Consider the following 15,207-nt stretch of genomic DNA (forward strand, 5'->3'; position numbering starts at 1 on the left):
AAACGATTTTTTCACTTTCCCTAAATACTACTCAGAATCACTCTCTAACCAAATAATCTTGCCTTAGTTTTTCTTTCTAAGCAGTGGCAGTCGGCAAATAAATGCGAAAAATATGAGCATCGTTCATCCCCTCAACGCGGAGCCAGAACAAGCGGCCACGTGGCTTGTTGCCTATCCTATGCCGCCAACGTTAATCATAGCCACGCAATGGGGTTGGCAAAGGAGAAAACGCGTGCTGAGCTCCGAGCATTTTTAAAGTTCGGCTATTAGCCGCGAGATGTTTTGGTGGCGCCCTCCTATGGTTTCCCCTTGTGACGTCATTACCTTGCAAACAACAAGTTCGATGGTGTTTGTAAATAGCATGGTGGAAGCTTGAAATCATTGCGGTCTCAAACGAACACTGCCAACACCGTCAAAATTAAAGTTCTTTCATTCCTCTTGTTTCCGTCGATGATAAATCCTTTTCTGACGTCATAGTCAGCGTTCGGCCAATCGCGGAAGGCCGACCATAGCGACGCTTTCGGTCGCGCACGTCGCCAATTCTCATCACCGCAGTGTTTGGACACGAGCGACTACCCGAGTGTCCGGCGAGACATTAGAGAGTTTTAGAATAGGGGGCCCCAACGCTTTGGGGAACCCAACGCTTTGGGGTACCCAACGCAACGACACCTCACGCAGCGTGCTTATAGAATAGGGTTTGTGACGACGCAACGCGGCACGCTCGCCTTTTTCGCATGCAGCGCCATTGTGGACAACGAACGAACTTCTTAACAGTGAACTATTATTAAAATGCAAAACATTTGCGCTGAAACGACACTTTATTGCGGCTTGCGGTTCAAATAATAGGGTGGGTAACACCAGTTGGAACGGCACAGCAAGGCCCATCTGCCGACCATCTCTGAATCAGAAGATTTGCTTCTCTGGTCACAAGAGAGTGTACGCCCTCAAATACCAGGCTATCATGTGCGCCAATAGAATTATCTGCGAACTCGACGGGCCATTCCACGGTCACAGGCACGACGCTGGTTGGTGTAACTTGCTTTTAGCCCATCCTGTAGCTGATGCAGCACGACAGTTGTAGAGAGTTTTATAATAGGGGGTCCCAAAGCCTTGGGGCCCCAAAGAAAAAGGGGCCTAGCACTGCGCATGCGCAGAACCCAAACTCATTTTGGGGTTTTGGGTTGGCACGTGCCCCCAACGTGAAATTCAAGAAATAGCGTTGGGCCGGGTTCGGTCGGCAAACATGGCGGCGCCCTTTCCGCTCGCTTCGGAGCAAATTCGTCATGGTCGCTGCAGTACAATTTCATTGCCAGTGAATAGTGCAACCGGCTTTCGCTTTGGTTTATCTCGCTCAAGTCACAAAGAATGAGCGGTGGGCTCGCCCCGTTTTAAAGATCGTACCTGATACTGGCCGTTCCTAAGCCTAAACATACGTCGTAACTGTTGACATGGTGACGTATTGCTACTGCGTGGCTAAAAACTCGTTCACACAGACCCGTTTTTTTTTTGCTTTTTTTCTCGTTCGGTTTTTTTTTTTTTTTTTTTTTTCTTTTACGTTACTTTGCGAAAAGTCACCGGGAAATCTGTGCTTTGTATTAAAACCTCTGCCAGCAGCAGGTCAACCCGGTCGCGGATGGCCCGCGTGGAGTAATTCTTCTGATTGCTTCGGAGACGGAAACCCTTTCGGCAATGGACCTTTTCCGAGAAGCGTTCTGCGCACGCGCGAGCGCCCGATGCCAAGCGGCGGAAGTCAGAACGAAAAATCGAGGAAATTCGGAAGGAGGCTGTATATCAGCGAGTAGAACACGTAACTGCAGCATATATATAATTGTGTTACACAAAAAAAGAACGCCGACGGAAAGGAAAACACGACGTTTGGGTGGACGCCACGGATGCCCCTCTTTCAAGTCGCGTTGGGCAGGCGCCGCTGCTCAGAGAGCGAAGAAACTGGTAGCGTAGCTCCCATTATCGATTGGTAGCGCAGGTAGGTCACTTCCTCGATTTTTAGTTCGTGCAGCCACCGCCTGGTACCATCGGTATGTGGAAAAGGTCCATTGAAGTCCATCTCTTGGAATCCTCGAATGGGTTAGTGGCGTACACCTCGCGTAGCACATAAATGTCATCGTCGATCGAGAAGCGAACGCGCGCGGGAGCCTTCTCTTCCGCCATTTTCTTCTGGCCTTGGATCGGCCTCGACTCGTTCGGCCATCCCGCTTCGGGTGCAGCCGAAACAATCCAATCCGTAGCGCTCTAATTTGAAGCTTGTTCTTGTAGTAGCATAGAGAGTTGAGCTAGCTGGTACTTAAGACATACCTAAAACAGCGCACAAGCACAGGAGGGAGATAACAAAACACGGGAAGGGGCGCTGACTCCCAGCTTATGTATTGTGAAAGAAAGAAAAAAAGGAACCTTCAGATATGAAGCCCACGTTGTTGTTGTGTCAACTTTTTTTCTCGTCTTTTTTTTTTTTTTTGTCGTGACCTTATAATGTCAGTTTTCCCCTTTTCTACTGTAACTTAGTAATGTATCTGTTTTTATTCTTTCTTTTTTTTACCTTGTGGGTGCGCGTGGGAGCTTGTTTGAAGCTTCCTCTTTCTTTCAAGATGCATAAGTTCGGATTCAGCGCTCTTTCCTGTGTTCTATTTTCTTCCTCCTGTGCTCGTTCTCGAATTTTTTGGGGTATGTTTCGTTCTCGAATTTTTTGGGCGTTCGTGTGCGCTTTGACCATCTGCAGCCGAAGATTTAAGCCTTCAACTGTGCCGAGACTGAGACGAACGCGAGCTCGCATACTCTGCGAGCAGCTGCACTATTTAGATCTGAGCTGGAGCAACTTTGAAGCCTTGAAATACTTGTTTTCAAGATGCAGGTATCGTGCCACGAACAAAATCTATTTGGAGCCACGGAGTAGCTATACGTTGCCATGTCAACGGTTACCGCGTATGTTTAAGGCTTAGAAACGGCCAGAATCGGGGACGATCTTTAAAATGGGGCGAGCCCACCGCTCATTCTTTGTGATTCAAGCGAGACAAAGCGAAGCGAAAGGCGGTTGCACTATTCATTGGCAATGAAATTGGCTAATACTGCAGCGACCATGACGAATTTGTTCCGAAGCGAGCGGAGAGGCCGCCGCCATGTTGGCCGACGCAACCCGGCCCCAAGCGCCAACCCAAAGCCCCAAACGGAGTTTGGGTTCTGCGCATGCGCAGTGGTGAGCCCCTATTTCGTTGGGGCCCCCAAGCTTTTGGGCCCCCTATTCTAAAACTCTCTATTGATTGTTACCAGCCAAAGTCGAGAGTTCACGCAGTTCTTGTGTCCTGTCTATGAGCCGCGCTCGACTTTCGTCAGGCGGTTGGTTTGAATTCCACAATTACGTCATCGAGTTTTGCAAAGCAAGACTGAAAGAAATAGTTCCCTTTTATTCTCGCAAGTTCACCGCGACCAAGAAGCTTCTGAATCAGTGGCGGTCCGTGCGAGTATAGGAGGTATTCACTGGACGCCATATTTGAGGGCGATGTTTAGAGCGCATGCTCAGAACGAGCTCACATTAATAGCCTGCTAAGACCGGCAACCTTGATGGTGCTAAATGCACGCTCCAAAAGGACTGCGGAAGCTCGCCGTCAGCACGCGCTCAGCAGCAGCGCACACGGATGTGGGCGCCAGTGAATACTCCCTATACTTGGGCCAGACTACGACCAGTGCGCCTCTGTAAAGTCATTAACATTCCAACCCGATATTGTTTCATGACCCCTCTAATATGTTTTAATATGTCGCCGTGAAGCGGTTCAAACGGGAGAAGGGGGAGGGGGGGGGGGGGGGGGGGGGGGCTTAACACGCTCCCCGGTGATACACCCGCCGTTCCTTTCGTGCCTCCGAAAAGGGGTTTAAAGTCTCAAGTTTACATGATCTCAGTGTTATCGAGTGGTAGCCAGCAGTACCCGTTTCGCCGTTTTGTGCTATTTGTCTTCTGACGGTGTTGCCGGTGTTCGTGCCTCTCTTTGTCGAATACCCAAATGGCCACTGACGCTGGAAATGTCTCATTCAGCTTGTCTGTGTGCTCTACTGGCTCGACAGTTGATCCTTTCCGATGCGACGCCCGGCAGCGATGTACTGAGCTGTCGCACGTAATTTCAGCACGCGTCTCACTTTACATTTCGAATTCACAACAAAGGCGAGCTGGATATCCCGCTTTCTTTCCTGCACGTAACAAATGTAAGTGCGTACGCAATGTGACACTGAGCGTTCAGAACGATTGGTGTGCCTCCACGCCTCCACCACCATTCGAGCGTGTCTTTGATTTTTTGCAAGGCACTCTCACTTTGCACCTGAGTCGGGGCGGATTTGTGGGTCATGCTTGTGTGTTAGTGTGTGGCCGGGGGGGGGGGGGGGGGTAGCTGAGATATGACTTTACGGCCGAAACGTTGCTCAGATCTATTTTGTTGGCACAATATTTGCGATGTCACCAAAAACTAAACTTTGGGTTGGTGTATATAAATTTTTATATTTCAAAAAGTCGACCTTTAAGGGCTTGGGGGGGGGGGGGGGGGGGAGGGGGGGGAGGGGGGGAGGGGGGGGGGGGAGGGGAGTCCTCCGTTTGGGGGTGTTCCTTTGACGATTGAGTGATTGCATCTCAAATCGTGCAAGAAAAAATTATGGGTGCTCAAAAAATGATGACAAAAATATATTTTGGTGGAAAATGTGTGAGTAGAACAAAACTACAAATTAGTACTACGAGGCATTTTTTGTTTTTGAGTTTTTGGCTTCGAAAGGGCAAAAGGTACGTCTTGCCATTTTTGCCGTTTTCACGAGTGACACCATTAGAAGTCTAAAACTTTGAGATTTTTTTTTCTACAATAAGTATAACTTATTTTATTGCTTTAAGACTTCGTATAGAAGGGTAAAAGATCACGAGAAATGTTTTTTTTTTTTTTTTTTTTGCTTTACGAAATAAATATTTTCCAATATTGCACCTTTGACATTAATAGGCCAAGTTTGAATCAAGCTAGCTTTCGATGTACAGTTATTTAAGGCATAAGAAACATATGGAACGAAAGCTTGCATCTAAGCCAGTTAAAAAGTTATAATATTGTTTATTTAGGTTTAGTTTGTAAAGAAGAAACAAGACTGTAAACTTGAAAAGAATGCTAAAAATTCAAAACTAAACTTCATTAAAAATACGTATTTTTTATTTTGTTTTATTTTTTATATAAAAAGCTGCATACGTGTTTTCATAAATGCAATAAAATGTCTTTGACATATGTGGTTTTGTCATATTGAGCATTGCGCTTGAAAATAAGACATATTTTTACCTCCATTCTAAGATGAAAAGATGGGCCGTTGCCAAATCTTTAAAGTAATTGTTATATATATATGCTTGTAACATGATCATGGTATTTATGATATACCTCATGTGCCATTTAGTAAAAATGAAGCATGGCTGGTAGGCTATAATTTTAAAAAAGTTCATGCACATTTCCAGTTCACTTTTAAAATCTTAGGACTCACAACTTTTCTTTAAATAAACATATTGAAACGTCTTTTTATTGTTTTAACGTGCATAAACATTATTTTTTCACAAACCTCTATGTTAGGCAATAAAGAGACGAGATAAATTATTTTCAGAAACCTAGCGGGCTGAGTGCGAAATTTCGCTTCTTTCATGCGGCCTCATTTTCGCGTATACTGCAGGCGATGCTCGTTTAAAACTTTCTGAATTTCTTTTTATTTGTGGCAATAAAGAAGAATACAGAAACGATGGAAATGCCTAACAATACATAGCCTTTTTAGTATTATAAGCTCACAGTAGCGTTTATGGTGATAAAGATTTTAAGGTAACAAAAAGTGAGGTAACATTTTCTTGAGGAATATTCGTTTCTTTTTTTACTTTTATTATCACAACCCTCAAAGACGACGACGAAGTTAATCCCTGGAGAAGGGGAACAAGCGGGACAAACGACAAACACAAATCTCCAAACACAATTATAGGTGACGGGTGCGCGACCGAAAAAAAAACCGCCTGGTCCTGGTATCGAACCAGGAGCCTCTCCATTTCCAGTGGAGCGCTCTACCAACTGAGCTAACCAGGAGTTAGACGTCGGTAGAGCAAACGGGTTATAGCAGCTGCCACACGTCTAACACCAACATGGGTGAACGGCCTGCATTTTAAGGTAATAATGATAATGTAATTAATGCAAAGGTGCAAGCGAGCTGGACAAGAATGACGAAAGGGTCGTGGGCTCGAATCCCGCCTCCGCCTAAAATTCTTCAAACGTTTTCTGTAAGGCAAGTGAATTACTTTATAAAGTGAAATCATTGGAGACATGCGGCGACCTTTAATTCGCGTCACATGTCATGTTTTAATCACTTTCATTCCGCGCAGGAGGTCACGTTTCACGTGAGCGTTGTGAGTCGTTTGAAATTCTCCCGCGTGGTCAAGGGGCTGTGACGTAATGGCCCTGTCGACCAATCAGGATTTTCCCGTCACAACGCCAACGCCGGCTTTTCTGCGACACGAACTCCTAAAGTTCTCGCTTTAAAAGTAAAACAAAACGCTTCTAGATTGCCTTTTGGCGGTCGGTACATAACGACAAAAGTGTTCAGATTGCTACGCTTACATAACGCTTCATAATCAGGAGTAATGCAGCCGTACTCATTGGTAAGTTCACACATAGAATCGTTGGCCAGAATAGACAAACCACCACGTTTAGCAGTGGGATTTATGAAGAAGGAGCGATACGAAGGCAACATTGTCACGAATGACTGGCAGACAGACGGTTAGTGCAGTAGGAAACTAAACGTTTAATAAAAGCCATATTGTGCCCAAACAGAAAATAAAAGAAAGATAGGTAACGTCGCAGGCGTCGAAGGTCGGCGGAGTGGCACGATTGAGCGCAAGTGCGAATTTGACCCAGGACCGGCACGCGGAGCACCTTTTGTACCCGCGTGGATTTCTAGAAAATTTGGCGGAGAACGTTCGGTGCGGAGAACCTCGATCAAACGACAAGGTTCTCAAACTTACGAGAACGCTAAGTTGCAAGAATAAATAAAAGGAGCTTCCGCTTCCAGGAATCGAACCGGGGACTCCGAGCGAAAGCCAGGCACGGTAAGCATTCGGGCGTGCCCATAATCGGTCAACGACGCGTGTGGCAGGATGAAGACATCCGCTTCATCCTTAGAGACCCTCTTTATTGCAAACTCCACCAGGCGGTGCTCCAGTCCCTCCCCCCCCCCCCCCCCCCCTCAAAAAAAAAAAAAACTTTCATAACAAAATCTTGACTGCATGCCTTGTGTGTACGAATACCACCTAAACTCCTTCATATTGCTTCTTTAAGGCCAATTGATTACTTTTAAAGTGAAATCATCTTAGACATACGGCGACATTTAATTCGCATTACATGTCATGTTTTAATCACTTTCATTCCACGCGTGACGTCACGTTTCACGCGAGCGTTGTGGGTTGTTTGAAATTCCCGCGCGAAGGTCATGTGTCTACATGTCATTACCCCATCGATCAATAAGGATTTTCCAGTCACGACGCCACTGACGCCGACGCCGGCTTTTATGCGACACGAGCTTCTTAACGCTGTCGCGTTAAAAGTTAATTGAAAACAAAAAAATAGGCATGACACCACCCCTTTGACCTTCCTTTTTTTTTTTTTTTTCCTGCGAGCCGTTTTCTAGATTTTGGTCGAGGCCCAAGCAGACGCGTGGGGCCATCTCGGAGAGGTCACTCAAAGCGTGCGTTTCGTCTGCGTGTATCGGGCTACCCACCGCTGCATGCGCCGTATTGCGAAGTTTTCTCTGTTGCTCCGTGCTCTTTTAACAGAAGAATCTAATTTTTGATAATGCTGCATAACAGTGAGTCAGCAAGTTTGTTCTGAACAAAATCATTATCACCGCGTTCGCTTAAGCCGTGGTCACACCGCTTGTCCCCTCAAAAAAATATTTTTTTTTCATTGCACAAATAAAGCACGCAATGCCAAACGCTCATTCTCCGTTCAAAGTTAGCGCTAGAGGTCCGAACCAGATGTCAAAGTTACAACCCGAATCGATATTTTATTCAAAAGTTATGTGATCTTCTGTAAACTTCGATTTATTCGAATATTCGAATATTCAGTGATAAATGATGAATATTCGAATATTCGAGAGCTCCGTCGACCGGAATTTTCCCATTGGAATTTTGAGAAAATTACTCAAAACTTTTGAATAAGATATCGGTCCGAGCTTAAACTTTAGCATCTGGTTTGGACCTCTAGCGCTACAGTTGGGTGGAGAATGAGCGTTCTGCAATGCGCACTTTATTATTATTTTTTTTTGCGATGTAAAAAATTTTGTTAAGATTTTTATTTTCGTGGGACACCCTGTACATTATACATCATACAACAGACAGTCTGTATGCAGATTCGAACGCGAGTCACCGCGAGATCTGCGCTTCGAATGCTGCATGACAGTGAGTTGAAGGAGTGAACTTGGCACGCGGCATTCGAACCACGGATATTGCGGTGACTCGTATTTGCAGACTCTCTTTTTTGTGTAATGTATGAGCAGCGTGACCCCGGCTTTAGGGGTCACACTGTGCGTTGCACACTGTGCGTGTGCGTTAGTCTTGTTATTCAGATTTATATAATAATCCTAGACGAGACGTGATTTACAAATAAAACTTCTAAAAAGGCGCTACAGCTCCCGTGCTCAACGAACGGCTATTTGCCTGGATATCCAATCTGCAGTAAATATATGACACGACGCATAAGAAATTAGGCACAGATGGAAGCTTGACCGAGCACGATACCATGTAGTGAACCTTGGGATACGGTAGGCTCATGCAAACTAGAGGCACATACTTATTCAATTTGCAGGTAGTAGGAACTTCTAAAGTTGGCTACGTTCACCTGAGCGCTGGTTATGAGCTACGTTTATTGCATATTGACTAACTGAGAGGTCGAAAGCGCTGAGGTTTGCCTGAAAAGAGCAATCGCGTTGAACAAAAAGAGCAAAAACGAAAAAGCAGAAGGATGGAACGAAAGAAATAAAAGAGCATACGCCCCCGCGGACCCCCATAGTATTCACACCATGCGGCTTGCGCCTGTCAGCGTTGTCGGTCGTTCCCAGGCCGGCCCTGGTGTAGTTGGCAACGTCGATCACAGATGGCGCCACTTCTTGGAAAGCTCTCCTAAATCTCCCGAGCGGCTCTTGACACGGTTTGGCGCCATATTTGAATAGTTGGACGTGGTCATATCTGTATTTGTCACTGATTGACGACACTGAAGAAAAGGCTGCCGGCCGAACAACGCTGACTTTTTACTCAACCAGCGAATATGCACGACAAATACCCCCGAAACTTTGCCGCTGAGTAATGTGTTTTAGTCGAAGGCAGCGCTTACCTACGGCTCTCGTGCTTGCCCGTTTTGTTTGTTTTGTGTCTCGATTATATAGTGGAAGTCATAATACATTATCGATAGCTCGTTGAGGGATTCGCCTCGCGGCGTTTTAAATATATATGTCAACGTAACACTACGTTTTTCTCCTTTTTTTAGCAGTCAGTGTCACCACACCTGGACTTAACGTATACATCACATTTATCAAGCGTTATTAAGAAAGACCTTTTTTCTGCGTGTGACACGGATTCAAATTGATACGAGGCCAAATCCTGAGGAGCCCCATTAAATCTAAAATAAATTCACAATTTGATACGAACCTACGACGATGCGGATCTGTGCCCGGGGATCACCGCCACCTACATGACCAGCATTCTAAAGACATCGGCGTTGACATGCCGCGCTCATTGATGGCCAGCGAAAAGTGGGACTTCAACGCCCGACAACACTATAATAGTCCCCGACTCGCGGGGTCCTTTTGTCTAACGTGCGCGCGTGTCGTGTTTTCTTCCCCTCTGCCGCGCACGAAAACAATGGACGAGGGAGGCCCGGGTCGCGCGTTATACGATTGTACAGAGGAGAATAAAAGCGAGGGCAGTCCGCGTCTTGGCGACCGCGTGGCCGCGCACAAAGATACGCGCGACGCCACTCCCCGTCGTCGAGGCCTGCCTCCTTTCAGCCGCTGCGGCGCCGAGATGAGCGGCCGGGCGTCGGATACTCTCTGCCCCTCGTTATTCATGAATTACGTGCGTCATTATGCGGAACGAAAACACAAGAAAGGGAACGCGCCCAGAGCGCGGCGGGTGTCATTAGCCGTCGCCTGTTGTGCAGCCCTGCCTAACTGATGAGGTGACATTCGTCGTCGGCGCAGCGGAAAAGAGCGGCTCATTTTGCTACGCGCCATTTACTCGATTTGGCCCCTTTCGAGGGATTGACCACCGGGGCGCGAAGAACTTGAGAGGGCTGGAAGAGGGGAAAAGGAAAAAAAGAAAGATGGCTCTGGTCCGGGAACAGCCCCTTAATGCGCAATTCAACGCTCCCTTCGCCAAGCGTGAGAGCGCATCAGCGCCGAGAGCATGCCAGCGAGGTTTAATTGCGTGGCCGCTCTAAACAGGACGCCATGATGGGCGGCGAGTCGCACTCGGCGCTCTTTTGGGAGGGCTACTTGGACTGGCCGCCGACTTGAGCCCGTATTGACCCGCTCGACCGCGGATTAAGGCGAAGCGATTCCGAAATATCCATCGAAGGAGGACTCGGTGGAAGTATATGGGCTCACGACCAACGAACAACTCGGATATTGAAGAAACCATTTCTATGGCGTTCTCCACTGTGCTCCAAACAAATGCAACAAGCATTGTAGGTAACTTTGGATGCGTTTGCCGGAAGTTGTGTGCACTGGCCGATTTGGAGGGCGAAAACCTCCACGGTTGAAATCGTGGAGATGAGACATCATGTGTCAACACTCTTGAGGCACCATTTTAAATGCGCCTTTGAACGGGGTGTTAGACCGCCTAAAAGCCCGGGTCACGGGTTTTAGACAGTTTTCTTTATTTCTCAAGTACAAAGTGGCATCGCTGTTGTATGGAACGACGTTCCTGAAACGCGTTTGGTTTATGTGAAACGTGTTCCCTTTTTGTTTAACTGTTACATCTTGTATTGGAGATACTAGAAGGGTAACTCAGTACGTTTTCTGGAAAATGGCAGGTGGAATGGCGTTTCTTTTTACGTTCATTTTAACGCAAACAGATACAGCCAGAATAAAAAGTGGTTCCGAAAAAAATATTATTGACTACAATATAGCTTTAAAATTTGTTTATGACCAAAAACCGTAAATTTGGCAAAAGCAAATCATTTCCAGAAATACTCTTAAATTTCTGATTCGTTGAAAAAAAAAAAAAAACATTTAGTAGGCCATGTTATACTATATCCCACCGCATAAAGAACATGGCATTACTTGAGAGGGAATTATAATTATACGCATTTATAAATAAACTATGAAAGACGAAATCATTCCACGATTGTTAAAGTGTTGGGCACCCTTAATAAAACATGCGTTTTAATATTGGCTGTTTTCTCGCCTCGCACTCACTCGTCCTCTTTATTTTACGCTACTCGTATTTCATTAGCTGGAAATTAATTGTTTTAATATACTGCGAAGCTTTTACTTTCCTTAAGGCGTTTTTGTGCGACACGTTTTACGCAGTCGCAGGTGCACTGTCTTCGTGAATCACCCTATGGAAATATTGTGAAGATGAAGCGCTGGTATCATTTATTGGTAATCATGATTTATAACATCATACACCACTTCACTTTTGTTTTTTCACTTAAATGTTCTTTCATCGATGATTCCCATTCTGTAATATTGGCGTCTGATTCGAAAATCATTGAGCACAATATATTAGTTCGAAATGCACGGATGGAACAAAAACGTCACTATACAGGCTGCTTAGTTTTAATTAGAACATATTAAAAAAAAAAGAAGAAAGGGGGGGGGGAGTTAGGCGGGTGACGTCTTCACTACCCATTTATTAGGCTCGGAGGACATCAGATAAAGGGAGAATCGTCATGGTAAGCGGGCTAATTAACTCGAATTTGTTAATTAATTTTTTTTTAAATACTGGTTTTAGGGATTCTGTTGCAATTGCCGTATTGACGCTAGGAATATTAAGGCCAAACCAATTTTGAAAAAAAAAAAAAAAAGAAATGAAAAGGTAATAATTATAGAAATATTAATAAAACAATTTGTTTTCCCGATTTAAAAGGAGCGCTCAAAGAGAGTGCCGGGTAGCCCTGCCCACAATGACGCGTCGATCAGCCCTATGGCCACTCGTGCCGTCGGTGGACCCACCAAGGACACGCTGCCGGCATAGTAGCGGCATGATTGGAACGACTACGTCACTCTTCCAAGCATCATTGTGGGCGGAAATGTCAGCATTTTTTTTTTTAAGCGCAATTTTTAAGTCAGGTTGAAAATTTCGAAAATTGGTCGATTGATGTCTAAAAAAAAACATTACCTTTTCGCAAATTCTTTAATCTAGTCTGGCCTCTAATTGTAATTGCCGTCAATACTGCAATTGGAACATGACCCCTAAATTAAGGAATTAAAAGGTTAATTAACCAATTTTAGCTAATTGGTCAAATAACTTACCAGCACCGCATGGTTTCGACATACGGATGCGTTGTAATGAATCCAAATAATCGGTGTCTTCATGTAGCAGGCCGGGAATTCCACGCAATACGTATAAAAAGCTTCGTTTTTCCCAGTGAAATTCTTAAGCCTTACTGCGTTTCACTGAATGGAAAGAAACTACTGAAAATTTAAACGCCGAACTCAGACGCAGAAAACGGGCTCTCGTGTTGGGGACTCCCACCGAGAGATGGCGCCACATGCCACAGAAAACAGAAACCAGACAGCACGGGAAAGAAGAGCGTCGGCAGCGAATTTACACAACCGCGTGTGCTTCATTCGTTTTGCTTTCAGCGTGACCGTCAGTGTGCATGTCTAAATTTGGACGGAGGTTAAACTACACGAATATTTTCTTAGATTATTTTAATCGCGACGGTCGCATGATGTCTGACGCGACCATTTGATAGGAGTTCTCAATAAGAGTCTTCACCACCTGCATTTATGTTCGAGGTTCATATTTCGAGTGAATTCGTTTTCTTCTCTTTTTTTCTTTACCAAAACGGAGCGTTACCTTCTAATTCCGCAAGGTAAAGCCAATTATCAAAGTACACTCTTTGAAGAAAAATGCACGCTCGATTCGTTCTAGCGCTATAGCTAGGGTGGCATCTATAGCTAGATGTCACCGTAGCTATAGACTAAATAGAAGCGAAATTAAAGGAGTCTCGTAAACATTCATTGTGCCATTTGTCACAAAATCCGTAACTTGGTGGTACAGCCGTTTGGCGACTTTGGAGATGGGCAATCGACAAACACATTAATTTTCTTGTTGCACTCATCCTGAAGAAAACAGCAAGGAGGACATTCGCTTAGGTTAGGTTAGCTTAGCTGGTGTTAGGTTTGGTTCATTTTAGTTAGATTAGATCTCAATATATATATATGGATTATTTTGAAATAATAAATATTTCCGACTCATCCCAGCTACTTTTGTAAAAAATTTGATAACTTAATATTCCATCAGGTTACCATGAACCTACCGCCTCCCTCTTACTACGGAGGCATTAGGGCCACTCAACGTTAGCATATGGCCTACTTTATTTAATTTGAAATCGTAAGCGTTTCAGGCCAAATTGTTCATCAGTTACCTCCGTTCGTTTTATCAATCCGTAAAGCTGGCTTTTATGCACGCACTGGTGTCAAAGGAGAAAGCAACTTTAAGGCAAGATGATGGCCGAAAATCGTCAATATTTGTTAAAAAAATGTACTACGTTTCGGTATTAGTGTTTAATTATTTCTGAAGATTCTTCTCTTATGCATGAAAAATTTAAGATGGGATATTGTCCCAAAATCAGTCAAATGCGCATTTGAAGCCATCCGGGTGACCCATAAAAAAGAGTAGACAAGACATTTTCTTGAGCGCGATTATTCATATTGTGGTATCGCTTGACATCGCATTAATTTTGAGATAGCAATCTTCTCTTCGTCGCATTTTTTGGGAGATTCGTATAATCCTTAAAAAATATCAAATAAAAATAATTTTCCCGAAGCCAAAGAGTGTCACTAAAGATCTATGCTAATCAGAGAACCGACCCGTAATTTTTAGTCGACACCAAACGAAACCGAACCAAAATCGTCGCCCCCATCTTGAAACTGAACCGGAACTGAACCGTAAAAAAATTTACGGGTAACCGGTTCAAAACGATTCAGCCTATTTAGTGTTTCGTGTTAATTCTACGGAGTGAATATTTGAGATTACAAGAAAATTAACAGCGGCATGTCTATATCGTTTGGAAAATTGTGATATACAAAGTTGCAATGAATTTCAGTGGAAAGATTTCATGGCGGGTTCGCATTACCAGTCCCATTAATTATGTGACGTTACATGCCACGTGATATTATGCGATGCGGTCACGTTAAGTCGCGGCATCAAATCGTCGCATTGCGACGCCAAGGTATCAATTTACAATACGAATTTACACGCAACGATACTACTAGATCTAATACCGTTGTTGAGACTGATGTCACGTGACACCACAACTTTGCACCGTATGTCAATATACCATCACTTACTATATTGTCGTGCTCCCGAGCACTTACCGGGGCTCGTGACAATCATAACAGCATCGGCAAACATTCGAGGAGTGGGCCGTGTTCAATCAAAGATGGGAATGGACGGACTCTAATAACAATTTGTGGAGCTCGGCCCATGCCATATGCTTGGCCATTCCCAGCGCGTGGCTATGATCGACATTGGCGGTATATTATGATCTGCACCAGATCACGTGGCCGCTCGTTCTGTTCACGAGTTGAAGGGAAACGCTGCGCATCTTTTTTTCTGCTACTGCCATTTCGCGGAGAGAAAAGTGAATGCGTATTTCGCAAGTTATCAAGGTCACCGAATAGCCATGAACATCTGGCTATTGGGTCTTGCTATGTTTGATGGCAAGTCATTTTCCTCAGACGATTGGTTTTTGATCAAACATAGCAAGGATGTTGATAGTCGCTAATCTCTCAAGCGGCCGGCGCCCGGCGCCCGGCTCCCGTGGTTCTTCTAACCGCCAGTATGACGCGCGCGTGTAGCTCGACACCGCACGCTCCGATGGCTTCGTTTGTTCTTTCCGCCACTACCATAAGAGGCTATGCATGCCCCTAGCACCGGGACACCTATAAGCATCTTTTACTTTTGAATTGCTACATTATGCTCTTACCGAG

General features: G+C 44.9%; 1 non-coding gene across 1 annotated transcript; it reads right to left on the reverse strand.

The window, feature by feature from the left end:
* Positions 1 to 6,010: 6,010 nt before the first annotated feature.
* Positions 6,011 to 6,083, reverse strand: Trnas-gga. Its single transcript has one exon. It is a non-coding gene; the product is annotated as a tRNA-Ser (tRNA).
* Positions 6,084 to 15,207: the final 9,124 nt, after the last annotated feature.

Source organism: Ixodes scapularis, unplaced genomic scaffold, assembly GCF_016920785.2.
Source record: "Ixodes scapularis isolate PalLabHiFi unplaced genomic scaffold, ASM1692078v2 PGA_scaffold9__187_contigs__length_104089568, whole genome shotgun sequence".
NCBI lineage: Eukaryota > Metazoa > Arthropoda > Arachnida > Ixodida > Ixodidae > Ixodes > Ixodes scapularis.